The sequence below is a fragment of the Delphinapterus leucas genome, chromosome 4 (assembly GCF_059928025.1).
Source record: "Delphinapterus leucas isolate spDelLeu-1000000601 "Yukka" chromosome 4, BTC_Dleu_Yukka2, whole genome shotgun sequence".
In the NCBI taxonomy this organism is placed as follows: Eukaryota; Metazoa; Chordata; class Mammalia; order Artiodactyla; family Monodontidae; genus Delphinapterus; species Delphinapterus leucas.
Genome location: NC_143132.1, coordinates 118,153,636 through 118,169,006, shown reverse-complemented (window position 1 = coordinate 118,169,006; position 15,371 = coordinate 118,153,636). Strand labels below are relative to the sequence as shown.

The 15,371-nt window shown below is 39.7% G+C and overlaps 1 long non-coding RNA gene across 3 annotated transcripts in view; it reads right to left on the bottom strand.

Annotated features, from left to right (window-relative positions):
- The window catches only part of LOC149749410 (uncharacterized), a 128,001-nt gene that overhangs the window by 70,611 nt on the left and 42,019 nt on the right, over window positions 1-15,371 (bottom strand). The gene's annotated exons all lie outside the window — the stretch shown is intronic.

Here is a 15,371-nt window from a genome sequence, read left to right as displayed (position 1 = left end):
ATTACAGGATATTGAATATAGTTTCCTGTGCTATACAGTAGGACTCTGTTGTTTATCCATTCCATGTATAATAGTTTGCATCTGCTAACCCCAAGCTCCCAATCCATACCTCCTCCACCGCCCTCCCACTGTTTTTTTGAGGGAACTTATTCCATGCTTGGGAGTACCACCTCCAATCAGTTTATCAGATTATGGGAAAAGTTTACAATTTTGATTAGAGCTCAGATTGGAGGTGATGGCAGCAGATTCAGGCTGGTGTGCAATCTTCTCTGCCACTTGGCCGTGTCATCCCGCAGATAGGATGGTGCTAGAGGTATAGACAGTAGATATGGGGAATCTCCGGCAAGCTCCAATAGGCAAATGGCAGTGTAGACAGACCTCCCAGAATCTAGAGTTCACCTCTGCTTAAAATAACAGGTCCTCAGAAACTAATGTACATCAATAGGCATTAAGACTCTTAATCATGGAGGTAAAAGTGACTATGAAACTTGAGTTGCTTACCCTAAATTGAATATTATCAATCTGCAGAGTCATAAGGTGCAGAAGAGTATCATCGATCTCTTGTAAGGTGGAAATAGTACATTAATATTTGCAAAACAGGAACAGAAGTTACGAGTAGATTGCGTAAGTAGGTGGCCCAGACTGCCGTGTCAGCTACCTGCACAGTGAAGGTAAATTTCACAGTGACCAGAGCTACAAGCAATATACAATACACTTGTTTACTTGATATGGAGGGAGAGGTAACCTGATATATGAAAATACAGTGAATTTTTTGAGATGCTGGAAATATTCTATACCTGTGCTGTTCAATATGGTAGCCACCAGCCATATGTGGCTATCAAGCATCTGAAACGTGACTAGTGCAACTGAGGAAGTAAATTTTTAATTTTAGTTAATTTTAATTACCTTAAATTTAAATAGCCACATTGGGCTACTGGTTGCCATATTGGACAGCACATGTCTAAATTATATATATTTAAAAACTATATAACAAATGGTATAAGTGGCAGCAAAAGTCATTGATCAAATTATTCTAATAATTTCCAACTATTATTAATGTGGCTCTGGTTAGCCAAATGATGCTTCTGTCTGAGCTATGTTTTGACTGTATCTTTTCCAATGATTTCTTCATCCAATTTCTAGTCATTAGTTACTGGGAATCTTGCCATGCACCTAAGGGGTCAAGTTTGCATGCTGACCTTCTTCTAAGCTTTCTGTTTTCCCTTACTGGCCTCCTGGCCTCTCAGTGATTCCTTCACCACGGACCATGATATGGACCATATGTCCAGATGCTGTTCATATGCCAGGAGCTGGTGCTGGGAGCACTTGAACCAGAGGACAAGTGAGACAGGGGTGGGCAGGGTGGCATAAGGATAGGGGATGAGATGGTCTAGATTTGTCCCATCCTAATTGCCAGAGCCAGTACTTGGCCATGAACTGGTTTCATCCCATACAAAGGCAAGGAAGGGCACAGTTTATTCCAGTCCAGATAGTTTATGGAACCAAGGTAGAAGTGGGAAAAACAGAAGGGAGACAACAAGGAAAAAAATAGAAAGCCCAAAAGGTGGACCAGGATGGACAAGGGCTCAGTCAGGGCTGCTCCTGAGGCTCAGTTGGCCCTGGCAAGTGACAGAGCAGGTGGGCACAGAGAGGGGTGGGCAGCCTCATGTGAGGTTTCTCTGTCCAGGGACCAATCGTGAGGGTGGGTCCAAAGGGGACAGATATGGTGTCACTTGCTGGAGAGTCTGCTTTTCTGATGTTAATAGAGTCTCTGGGACATACATACCTATAGGCCTCCCCTGTCTACAGAGATTTATGTGCTCCAGCAGGGATTAAGTTGTTCAATAAGACAAAGGTTTCTAAACACACGTAAAGGAAAGTTAACACACTATGTAGGAATTATATCCCATCCAATCATCTCTTTATGTCCTTGGTCATTGGCTGTCTTCCCAGTTAATATCTGAGCTGGAAAGAACACATATTCCCCCTTGGGCAGTGAGGTATCTCTTCAGGGGCAGAAAGAATAGGTCTTCCATTTAGCTGTGCCTCCCAACCTCCAACCGAACTTTTGTAATAAACGACAGGAGATTTATAGCTGGCCACTTCCCTCCAACTCAGCTTCAGTACCTAAAGGGAAAAAGTGTCTTGGTATTGCAATGGGCATGCTGCCATTTTTATTGATTGGTTGAGTGATTAATTTACACTGCCTCTCAATATCATTGCTCTTAGCAAGATAGGGGTAGGGGATTAAGAGGCACAAACTACTATATATAAAATAAATAAGCTAAAACGATATGTTGTACAGCACAGGGAATATAGCCAATATTTTATAATAACTATAAATGGAGTATAATCTTTAAAAATTGTGAATCACTGCGTTGTACATCTGAAATTTATATAACATTGTAAATCAACTATAAAGAAAGAAAAAGAACTATTAGCATCATTTAATGAGCTTTAAACAATAACTTCCAGGGCCTGGTCCCCTGAGATCTGGTAATAAGCCTAGTCAGTGGCTAAGTGATTGTATCCACTCTGCCTGGAATCCTTGTTTTGCACTCTCTTGGGCCAGTGGATTCCTTTTGTGTGGCCTGATGACATTCCGTACTGGGTTGCAGCTTCTTTGTTTCTGCGCCTTTATAACTGTTTACACAGAGCCCTCAGCCTTCCCATCTGTAAATGTTCAAAGTTCATTCCAAGTGCAGCCTGCAGAGGAGTCCTCTGCTCCCCTCCAGTGTGCTTGGATAAATGCCTACAGGCCGTCTGCTTTTTTATTGTTAATCCCAGGAATGGAGTTTCTTTCGTTGGCTTCTTGCAGTTCTCTTTGACTTGAGCATTGACTGAGGCATGGCCCTTCCCTGCCTGGCTTCCTGACCTCCTCAGAGTTCTGTTCTGCCACGCTGGGTTTGCTCTCCAGCACACATACCCGAGACAGGAAAGGGTACCCAGTGACTTAGGTTATGTTTGTAGGGGAGCTAGTTCCTGACCCAGGTCTGAGTTGAAGCATCCTTTCCATTCAAGGGAGGCCCTGGCATTTAACTGCATAGTTACACGTTCCTCTAGTATTAACAGCCCAGCAATATTACAAGCAAGGGGAATAATAACTCACTGAACAGATTATATTTTGACTTCAAGTAAAAGATGGAATGTGTTTGTAATAATTGATGAGTCGTTTGACTCAACTAGTATGTGTTTTAATTAGATACCTGAAAACAAAGTTACTCCTATGGGCTAATATTTTGAGATATTAACCTATGCTCCCTTGTTCCATAATATTTTCTCTTCTCCCTTCTCCTTTTAGGCAGGAATATTGGATTCTGCTCCCCTAATCTTAAGAGAGGTCTATAGAAGGACAAAAGCTCATGTTGCCTGAAAAAAAAATGCATTTCCTAGTTTTGGTTTTTAAAAGGCTAATCCCCAGAGCTAAAAATGAATAGGCTAGTCAAAGGAAAACAGCTTTTAAAACAAATGGAGGGAGAAAGTTCTTTCACAGACTAGCAAGAGGAGAGGGAAGCAGAAGAGTGCATGTCCAGTCTACTGGGGAAGCAGTAAGAGGGTGGCTGCATGGTGCAGCCACAGCAGGGATCTCGAACACCTGCTATGGCAAAGGCAGGTCAGACAAATGGTTGCAAAAGGGCCTGGTGTACAGAACAAAAAAAATCTTGTGAATATTATAAAAACGTCAACTGGCACCCCACCTCAGTGTTGGGGAGATAATTGAGGTTGGATGGGTCTGTGTCAAACCTTGGATGGGCAGCCCCTTCTCAGCGCCTGTGATTGTTGCCACGTGGTGAGGTGGTCCATAATTGCTAGTTTTCCTGATTTTCCAGAGAACCAGAAATGGTGCTTTTTTTTTTTTTTTTATAGTGAACTCCCCTGACTTTTAAAAGTTGGCTAAAATGTTTTTAAAACATAGAGTAGGCCAAACAATGCACATCTGCCGGCCAGATGTAGCCTCCATGCCAATGACTTGCAACCTGTAGCCTAGACAGGGCCGCAGGCCATCTCAGCAAGGATTCTTGTGCTTGAGGGCCGTGCTGAAACAGCAGAGGAAGGTTGGTCTGAAGGGGTCATGAAGTTAGGGCCCTAGTAGTGTGCAAACTGATGATCAAGAACAAGATGACACCTCAACCATCAATGTTTTGGCCCCATGGCCTAACTAAAGGGTATGAACAAGAAGTGGGAATTTCAATAAACAATGACAATGATTGCTTTACCAGCCAGGTGGATGAAGGTTGAAAATAGGAATCGATTCAGGTTATGCAGAAAAAGGATGTGATAATTCTTGAACACAAGAATTTGTGGACTGAGATTTATACTTGCTACGCCCAAGGACTTGTCAGACGTTGCTAATGATTCCTTGGTGAGTACACAATCACACCCAGGTTCCCACCCACTAGACATTCCTATATTCCCTTAATCTTCAGGCCTTCAGGTGACCTGGGGATTATGCTGTGAACTCTGTTTTGGGGGAGAAGAACCTACTCCATAGAGAATCTAGAGAGATCACTGTCATCTTTTTAATTTTTTTAGCAGCTTTATTGAGGTATAATTTATATAACATAAAATTTACCTACTGTAATTACACAATTTGACGATTCTAGTAAACTTACAGAGCTGTGTAGCCATCACTACAATCCACTTTTAGAACATCTCCATCACTGTAGAAAGTGCCCTTGGACCTCTTTACAGTCAATCCTCACTCCCACCCCTAGCCCTGGGCAACCACTGTTCTGCTTTCTGTCTATACGCTTTCCTTGTCTGGACATTTCAAATAAATGCAACCATAAAATATGTAGTCCTTTGTATCTGACATCTTTCACTTAGCGTGATGCTTTGAGGGTGATTCACCTTGAGGCATGTCTCAGTAGTTTTTTCTTTTTATTACCGAGTAGTATGCTACCGTGCATATATACCCCAATTAAAAAAATATGTTCACCAAATGGATATTTGGATTGCTTCCAGTTTGGGGCTTTTATGAATAATGTTGCCATGAACGTTCACATACAGGTCTTTGTGTGGCACTGCCATGCTTTTGAAAGGGGATGTTTCAATATCAACCAATAAGAATTTTAAACAGGTGCCCATTTCATAGGCAGTGATGTAGAAAATAAGGTGTGCTTGGGGAACCAGGGAGAGCAACCTGACAGTTCGGCCCAGCATCTGCTCTCTATCGTTGTCAGATTCAATCTTCTATCAGAAAGACAAGTCCTGATCAGGAGCATTGGGCTGGGGGTTGGGAGAGATGAGGGGAGATGTAATACCTTCATGTAAGTAAGCACAAACAGGTGGCCACTTCCTAGGAAGGATGTTGACTCTCAAGGTGGAAGTGGGGGATCGGCCATTAAATCAAAGCCCTAATTACTGCACAGCCCATCAGAGGCGATCAAGACTCATGGGGAAGTGTATCTTCGAGGTGTGGATCAGTGCTGGGAGAGGAGAGATCTGAGCTGGAGATTCACTTTTTGGCACTTCCCTGAACTGTTTTTTGGGTAACGTATTTCGGAATACTGGTGTAATTCACAGATGGGCATAGGTTACGTTCTTGTCAGTGTACTTTTGAAGAAATCCCTTGGGGGTTTAGTTTTAAGCAATAATGCCTTTGTGGGTATATTCCATTTACACAAATCCTGGAAGTCTAGGATATATATTGGCATTATTAATAGAAGCTTATAAAAATAGAATTAAGTTCTTTTTAGTATAAAGTTATCTCTTTATTATCTGTATTTCATAATAAAATGTATGTGTATAGTATCAATTAAAAAAAAGTAAATGACAACCAATTCAGCCATCATGAGATACATCGCAAAAAATATACTCCCAGAAGAAATACACACACACACACGCGCGCACACACACACACGCACACACACACACACACACACATATCCCAAGCATCCCTAAATTTTCTGGCCTCCTGAGATCACTGTTTTATGAAATATCTGAATGTCTGTTTCTTTAGCTCAGTACTTCTGGGCATTCCTGGGGAGTGCATGCCCTCTCCTGGTTGTTGTCTATCACTCCACCCTTGAGCAGATCCTCTAATTTCTCTTATCATGTCGACAATCTGAAGTAGTGGGAAACTGGAAAAAAAATTAAAATTGCAGTCACAGGAAACCAGACCCCCTACTCACAAACTATACAATGATTTGATGCTTTCTCTGAGTCCTGTCTTGCTCTAGCCATTTGGTCCATGACTAACGAATGGTCTTAAGTTTATGACCACTCAAAAACAGGGTAGAGGAAATGACCACTAGCTGTGAGAACAGGAAAAAGATATTTGTATTCTATAATCTGTGACTCCCAAACAATGATTATCATTGGTCTTCTCTCTGCAAATTAAGACACTTTTAAGACACCTCCCTGAAATAAGCCTATGAATACTGGTCCCAGGTGTTGTCCTTTGAATTGCTTAACACTTTGCTGATTTTGCCACTGGACTGAGATGCCTTACCCTGCCAGGAGCCCTGTACCATCTGGACATGCCTACTCCACATATCAAGACCTCCCATTATATTGCAAAGCTACAGTCATCAAAACAGTATGGTACTGGCATAAAAACAGAAAAAAAGGTCAATGGAACAGGATAGAAAACCCAGAAATAAACTCATGCACCTATGATTAATTAACCTATGACAAAGGAGGTAAGACTATACAATGGAGAAAAGACAGTCTCTTCAATAAATGGTGCTGGGAAAACTGGACAGCTACATGTAAAAAAATGAAATTAGAACATTCTTTAACACCTTACAAAAAAATAAACTCAAAATGGATCAAAGACCTAGATGTAAGACTGGATAATATGCAACTCTTAGAGGAAAACATAGGCAGAACACTCTTTGATATAAATTGCAGCAATATCTTTTTTGATCCATCTCTCAGAGTAATGGAAATAAAAACAAAAATAAACAAATGGGACCTAATTAAACTCAAAAGCTTTTGCATAGCAAATGAAACCACAAACAAAATGAAAAGACAACCCACAGAATGGGAGAAAATATTTGCAAATGAAGCAACTGACAAAGGATTAGTCTCCAAAATTTATAAATAGCTCATGTGGCTCAATATCCAAAAAACAAACAACCCAATCAAAAAATGGGCAGAAGACCTAAACAGACATTTCTCCAAAGAAGGCATAGATGGCCAAGAGACACATGAAAAGACGCTCAACATTGATAATTATTAGAGAAATGCAAATCAAAACTACAATGAGGGACTTCCCTGGTGGTCCAGTGGCTAAGACTCTGAGATTTCACTGCAGGATGTGTGGGTTTGATCCCTAGTTGGGGAACTAAGATCCCATGTGCTGCGTGGTGTGGTCAAAAAAAACCCAAAAAACACCTGCAATGAGGTATCACCTCACACCGGTCAGAATGGCCATCATCAAAAAATCTACAAACAATAAATGCTGGAGAGGGTGTGGAGAAAGGGGAACCCTCCTAAACTGTTGGTGAGAATGTAAATTGGTACAGCCATTATGGAGAACAGTATGGAGGTTCCTTAAGAAACTAAAAATAGAGCTACCATACGATCCAGCAATTCCACTCCTGGGCAGATATCCAGAGAAACACATGGTTCAAAAGGACACATGCACCCCAATGTTCATTGCAGCACTGTTTACAATAGCCAAGACGTGGAAGTAACCTAAATGCCCATCGACTGATGAATGAATAAAGAAGATGTGGTACATATATACAATGGAATATTACTCAGCCATTAAAAAGAATGAAATAATGCCATTTGCAGCAACATGGATGGACTTGGAGATTATCATACCAAGTGAAGTAAGTCAGACAGAGAAAGACAAATATCATATAATATCGTTTATATGTGGACTCTAAAAAAAATGATACAAATGAACTTATTTATAGGACAGAAACAGACTTACAGACTTAAAGAATGAACTTCTGGTTACCAGGGGGAAGGGTTGGGGAGGGGATACATTGGGAGTTTGGGATTGACATGGACACACTGCTATATTTAAAATAGATGACCAGGGCAGAGTCAAGATGGTGGTGTGGGAAGACGCCGAGTTAGCTTCTCCCCACAAGGGCACCTGCTGGCCACTGGTGGAGGACCCTGATGCCCAAAGAGACAGGAGGAATGCCCAAGTGAACTGGTAGGACATCGAGGGACTGAGGGGGGAGGAGAAGTGGAGGCCAGACAGGATCAGTGACCCTGAGGCTGGAGAGATCAGGAGAGGCAGGGGGGAGGGTCTCTCCAGGAGGAGCGGGAGAGGGCAGAGGGTGATTGCCCTGCGCACTCAGACCCAGGGAGCCTGCTGAGCTCCCAAGCTGGTATCACCCCCCCAAAGCCCCCTCTAGGCCATGTGGGTCCTTGGGGGCATAGGAGGGAGGCTGGGGAGATCAGGGGAGGCAGGTGGGAGGGGCCTTCTGGGAGGAGCAGGAGAGGAGCTGGGGGCATTTTCCCCGCCCACTCAGGCCTAGGGAGCTTGCTGGGCTCCCAGGTGAAGTCCCCTGCTCTCTGAGACCAGGGTTGGGGGCACACCTGAGCCCCATCTGTTCCTTGAGCCTAAGCCTCACCCCCCTCACCCCCACAGCCTACAGAGCCTTTTCCAGCCCTGTGGGTCCTAAGCATAAGCCCCGCCCACCACCCAAACCACATCCTTGCTTAGGCCCTGCCCTCCACAGCCAAGGTCATTTCCCCCCCTTTTTTTTTTTGTCTTTTCCCTCCTCCTCTTTTTTACTATTGTGGTACTGTTATACCTTCCATTTGTTGATTCATCTATATTTTTATTTTTAAATTCTTTCTAACATATCTGTTAGTTTCCTAGTCTAATTTTATTTTTTACTTCGTTATTGTTCTCTCTCTCTCTTTTTTTTTCCACCCCACACAGCTTGTGGGATCTTGATTCATGAGCTGGGGGTCAGGCTGAAGCTCCTGCAGTGGAAGCTCTGAGTCCGAACCACTGGACTAACAGAGAACCTCAGACCCCAGGGAATATTCATCAGAGTGAGGTCTCATGGAGGTCCTCATCTCAGCACCAAGACCAAGCTCTACCCAACAGCCAGTGTTGGAAGCCTCAAGCCAAACAACCAGTAAGACAGGAACACAATCTCACTCATAAAAAAAAAAAAAAAAAAAAGAGACAGCAAAAAAAAAAAAAAAAGTCACAGATGAAGGAGCCAGGAAAAAATCTACAAGACCAAAGAAATAAGAGAAAATAGGCAATCTACCTGAAAAATAATTCAGAGTAATTATAGTAAAGATGATCCAGAATCTCGGAAATAGAATAGAGGTACAGATGGAGAATATACAAGAGACGTTTAACAAAGATCTAGAAGAACTAAAGAACAAACAAACAGAGATGAAAAACACAATAACTGAAATGAAAAATACATTAGAAGGAATCAATAACAGAATAACTGAGGCAGAAGAACAAATAAGTGAGCTGGAAGACAGAATGGAAATGGATGGAAATAACTGCTGAAGAGCAGAATAAAGAAAAAAGAATGAAAAGGATTGAAGACAATCTCAGAGACCTCTGGGACAAAACGAAATGCAACAACATTTGAATTATAGGGGTCCCAGAAGAAGAAGAGCAAAAGAAAGTGTCTGAGAAAATATTTGAAGAGATTATAATCGAAAATTTCCCTAACATGGGAAAGGAAATAGTCACCCAAGTCCAGGAAGGACAGAGTCCCATAGAGGATAAACCCTAGGAAAAACACACCAAGACACATATTAATCAAACTAACAAAAATTAAATTCAAAGAAAAAATATTAAAAGCAGCAAGGGAAAAACAAAAAATAACATACATAGGAATCTCCATAAGGTTATCAGCTGATTTTTCAGCAGAAAATCTGCAGGCCAGAAGGGAGTGGCAGGATGTACTTAAAGTGATGAAAGAGGTAAACCTACACCAAGATTACCCAGCAAGGATCTCATTCAGATATGACAGAGAAATCAAAACTTTACAGACAAGCAAAAGTTAAGATTATTCAGCACCACCAAACCAGCTCTACAACAAATGCTAAAGAAACTTCTCTAGGTGGGAAGCACAAGAGAAGAAAAAGACCCACAAAAACAAACCCAAAACAATTAAGAAAATGGTAATAGGAACATACATATCAATAATAACCTTGAATGTAAAAGGATTAAATGCCCCAACCAAAAGACAAAGACTGGCTGAATGGATACAAAAACAAGAACCATATATATGCTGTCTACTTCAGACCTAGGGACACATACAGACTGAAAGTGAAGGGATGAAAAAAGATATTCCATGCAAATGGAAATCAAAAGAAAGCTGGAGAAGCAATACTCATATCAGATAACATAGACTTTAAAATAAAGACTATTGCAAGAGATAAGGAGGGACACTACATAATGATCAAAGGATCAATCCAAGAAGAAGATATAACAATTATAAATGTTTATGCACCCAACATTGGAGTGCCTCAATACATAAGGCACATGCTAACAACCATGAAAGGAGAAATCGACAGTAACACAATAATAGTAGGGGATTTTAATACCCTCCTTACACCAGTGGATGGATCATCCAAAATGAAAATAAATAGGGAAACACAAGCTTTAAATGACACAATAGACCAGATAGATTTAATTGATACTTATAGAACATTCCACCCCAAAGAGGAAGAATGCACTTTCTTCTCAAGTGCACACGGAACATTCTCCAGGATAGATTACATCTTGGGTCACAAATCAAGCCTCAGTAAATTTAAGAAAATTGAAGTCGTATCAAACATCTTTTCTCACCACAATGCTATGAGACTGGAAATCAATTACAGGTAAAAAACTATAAAAAACACAAATACATGGAGGCTAAACAGTGTGCTACTAAATAACCAAGGGATCACTGAAGAAATCAAATAAGAAATTAAAAAATACATAGAAACAAATGACAATGAAAACACAATGACCCAAAACCTATGGGCTGCAGCAAAAGCTGTTCTAACAGGGAATTTTACAGCAATTCAATCTCACCTCAAGAAACAAAAAAATCTCAAATAAACAATCTAACCCTACACTTAAAACAACTAGAGAAAGAAGAACAAAGAAAATCCAAAGTCAGTAGAAGGAAAGAAATCATAAAGATCAGAGCAGAAATAAATGAAACAGAAATGAAGAAAACAATAGCAAAGGTCAATAAAACTAAAAGCTGGTTCTTTGAGAAGATAAACAAAATATATTAGCCCTTAGCCAGACTCATCAAGAAAAAAGGGAAAGGATGCAAATCAATAAAATTAGAAATGAAAGAGGAGAAATCACAACTGACACTGCAGAAATACAAAGGATTATAAGAGACTACTACAGACAACTATATGCCAATAAAATGGACAACCATGAAGAAATGCACAAATACTTAGAAAGGTACAATTTTCCAAGAATGAACCAGGAAGAACTAGAAAATATGAACAAACATATCACAAGTAATGAAATTGAAACCATAATTTAAAATCTTCCAACAAATGAAAGTCCAGGACCAGATGGCTTCACAGGTAAATTCTATTAAACATCAGAGAAGAGCTAACACAGATACTTCTCAAACTCTTCCAAATAATTGCAGAGGGAGAAACACTCCCAAATTCATTCTACAAAGCCACCATCACTCTGATACCAAAACCAGAAAAGATATCACAAAAAAAGAAAATTATAGACCAATATCACTGATGAACATAGATGTAAAAATCCTGAACAAAATACTAGCAAACAGAATCTAACAACACATTAAAAGGATCATACACCATGATCAAGAGGGATTTATCTCAGGGATGCAAGGATTCTTCAGTATATGCAAATCAATCAATGTGATACACCATATTAACAAATTATGATCATCTCAATAGATGCAGAAAAAGCTTTTGACAAAATTCAACACCCATTTATGATAAAAACCCTCCAGAAAATGGGCATAGAGGGAACCTATCTCAACATAATAAAGGTCATATATGACAAACCCACAGCAAACATCATACTCAATGGTGAAAAATTGAAAGCATTTACACTAAGATCAGGAACAAGACAAGGATGTCCACTCTCGCCACTCTTATTCAATATAGTTTTGGAAGTCTTAGCCATGGCAATCACAGAAGAAAAAGAAATAAAAGGAATACAAATTGGAAAAGAAGTAAAACTGTCACTGTTTGCAGGTGACATGATACCATACATAGAGAATCCTAAAGATGCCACCAGAAAGCTACTAGAACTAATCAACGGATTTGGCAAAATTGCAGGATAAAAAATTAATGCACAGAGATCTCTGGCATTCCTATACACCAACAACAAAAAATCAGAGAAACAAACACATTTACCATTGCAACGAAAAGAATAAAATAGCTAGGAATAAACCTACTTAAGGAGGCAAAAAACTTGTACTTAGAAAACTATAAAACACTGATGAAAGAAATCAAAGATGACATAAACAGATGGAGAAATATACCATGTTCTTGGATTGGAAGAATCAATATTGTGAAAATGACTATACTATCAAAGCAGTCTACAGATTCAATGCAATCCCTATCAAACTACCAATGGCATTCTTCACAGAATTAGAACAAAAAATTTTACAATTCATATAGAAACAAAAAAGACCCCAAATAGCCAAAGCAATATTGAGAAAGAAAAACGTACCTGGAGGAATCAGGCTCCTGGACTTCAGACTATACTACCAAGCTACAGTAATCAAGACAATATGGTATTGGCACAAAGTCAGAAATATAGATCAATGGTACAGGATAGAATGTCCAGAGATAAACCCATGCACATATGGTCACCTAATTTATGACAAAGGAGGCAAGAACATATAATGGAGAAAAGACAGTCTCTTCAATAATTGGTACTGGGAAAACTGGACAGCTACATGTAAAAAATGAAATTAGAACACTCCCTAACAGTATACACAAAAATAACCTCAAAATGTAAGACCTAGCACTATAAAACACTTAGAGGAAAACATAGGAAGAACCCTCTTTGACATAAATCGCAGCAAGATTTTTTTTGATCCACCTCCTAGAGTAATGGAAATAAAAACAAAAATAAACAAATGGGACCTAATGAAACTTCAAAGCTTTTGCAAAGCAAAGGAAACTACAAACAAGACGAAAAGACAACCCTCAGAATGGGAGAAAATATTTGCAAATGAATCAGTGGACAAAGGATTAATCTCAAAAATGTATAAACAGCACATGCAGCTCAATATTAAAAAAAACAAAAAACCCAATCCAAAAATGGGCAGAAGACCTAAATAGACATGTCTCTAAAGAAGACATAGAGATGGCCAAGAAGCACATGAAAAGCTGCTCAACATCAGTAATCATTAGAGAAATGCAAATCAAAACTACAATGAGGTATTGCCTCTCCCCAGTTAGAATGGGCATCATCAGAAAATCTATAAACAACAAATGCTGGAGAGGGTGTGGAGAAAAGGGAACCCTCTTGCACTGTTGGTGGGAATGTAGATTGATACAGCCACTATGGAGAACAGTATGGAGGTTCTTTAAAAAACTAAAAATAGAATTACCATATGACCCAGCAATCCCACTACTGGGCATATACCCAGAGAAAAACATAAGTCAAAAAGACACATGCACCCCAATGTTCATTGCAGCACTATTTACAATAGCCAGGTCATGGAAGCAATCTAAATGCCTATTGACAAATGGATAAAGAAGATGTGGTATATATATACAATGGAATATTACTCAGCCATAAAAAGGAATGAAATTGAGCCATTTGTAGAGACGCGGATGCATCTAGAGACTCATACAGAGTGAAATAAGTCAGAAAGAGAAAAATAAATATCGTATATTAACACATATATGTGGAACCTAAAAATATGGTACAGATGAACCAGTTTGCAGAGCAGAAATTGAGGCACAGAAGTAGAGAACATACATATGGACACCAAGGGGGGAAAGCAGTGGGAGGTGGGGGTTGTGGTGTGATGAATTGGGAGATTTGGGATTGACATGTATACACTGATGTGTATAAAATGGATGACTGATAAGAAATATAAATAAATAAAAAATAAACATTAAAAAAAAGAAAATGTTAAATAGACATAGATTCGAAGACTCAATATATATTTTTTTCAGAACATACTGGGAAACACGACACTAGCCCCACTGCCTCACTAGCTTCTCTGGACTCACTAAGTAACTGAGATTTGGAGCTGGAAGGACCACATGACATAGAACTTGAAGGTTACATAATGCCAACCAAGCCTGCAGATAAGCTACTGACAATTGGACCCATTGTACTGTATAATTTCTTTATCTCACGCATACACTAAATTTAATTTCTAATCCAGAAATTGCTGTTATACCTGAAAGTATAACCAAACAAAAAGTTTTTTGTTTTTTTTTTAGTGGTAAACCATGGGAATTGATCTTGCCATATTAAGCAAGAAAACAGGGTTTATTGGAAATATCCTGGGGGTAGTTAGCATTGTGAATGAAGCACTGAACACCACAGACACCAGAAGGACAGGAATCAGGGACACCCCCAGCACCTGAGGAACAGTGATTCAGGGATAGTTGCCTTGGTTCCAGCCATCAGATTGCCCAATTCCAACCCACTTTCTATCTAATATCTCCTCTAATGATCCAAACTTCCAGAAGACGTTGATTAGAAGACTCAGTATGGTGGTAAATGTCTTCAGAGATCTGTAGACTTACCACAATCTTTATCAAAATCTCAGCAGCAGAAATTGATAATTTACTCCTAAAATGTATATGGAAATGCTAAGAACCTAGAATAAACAAAACAACTTAGAAAAAGGAAGAATAAAGTTGGATGACTTCCACTATCCAATTTCAAAGCATATTAAAAAGCTACAGTAAATGATACAGTGATATTCTTGTAAAGGTAGGCATGTAGATCAGTGGAACAGGCTTGAGAGTTCAGCAATAAACCCTTACACTTATGATTAAATGATTTTTGAAAATATAAGAGTGAAAAGATAGTCTCTTCAACCAGTGACACTGTGACAATTGGATATTCATGTTTTTAAAAAATGGGCTAAACCATTACCCTACCTCACACATAGAAATTAACTCAAAATAAATAGTAGAGGGCTTCCCTGGTGGCACAGTTGTTGAGAGTCTGCCTGCCGATTCAGGGGACATGGGTTCGTGCCCCTGTCTGGGAGAATCCCACATGCCGCGGAGCGTCTGGGCCCGTGAGCCATGGCTACTGGGCCTGCGCGTCCAGAGCCTGTGCTCCGCAACGGGAGAGGCCACAGCAGTGAGAGGCCCACATACCGCAAAAAAAATTAAAAATAAATAAATAGTAGATGCACAAGCTAAAACCATTAAGAAAATGAAAGGACAAGTCAGAGAGTAGGAGAAAATATTTGTAAATTATATATCTGATGAAAATCTTA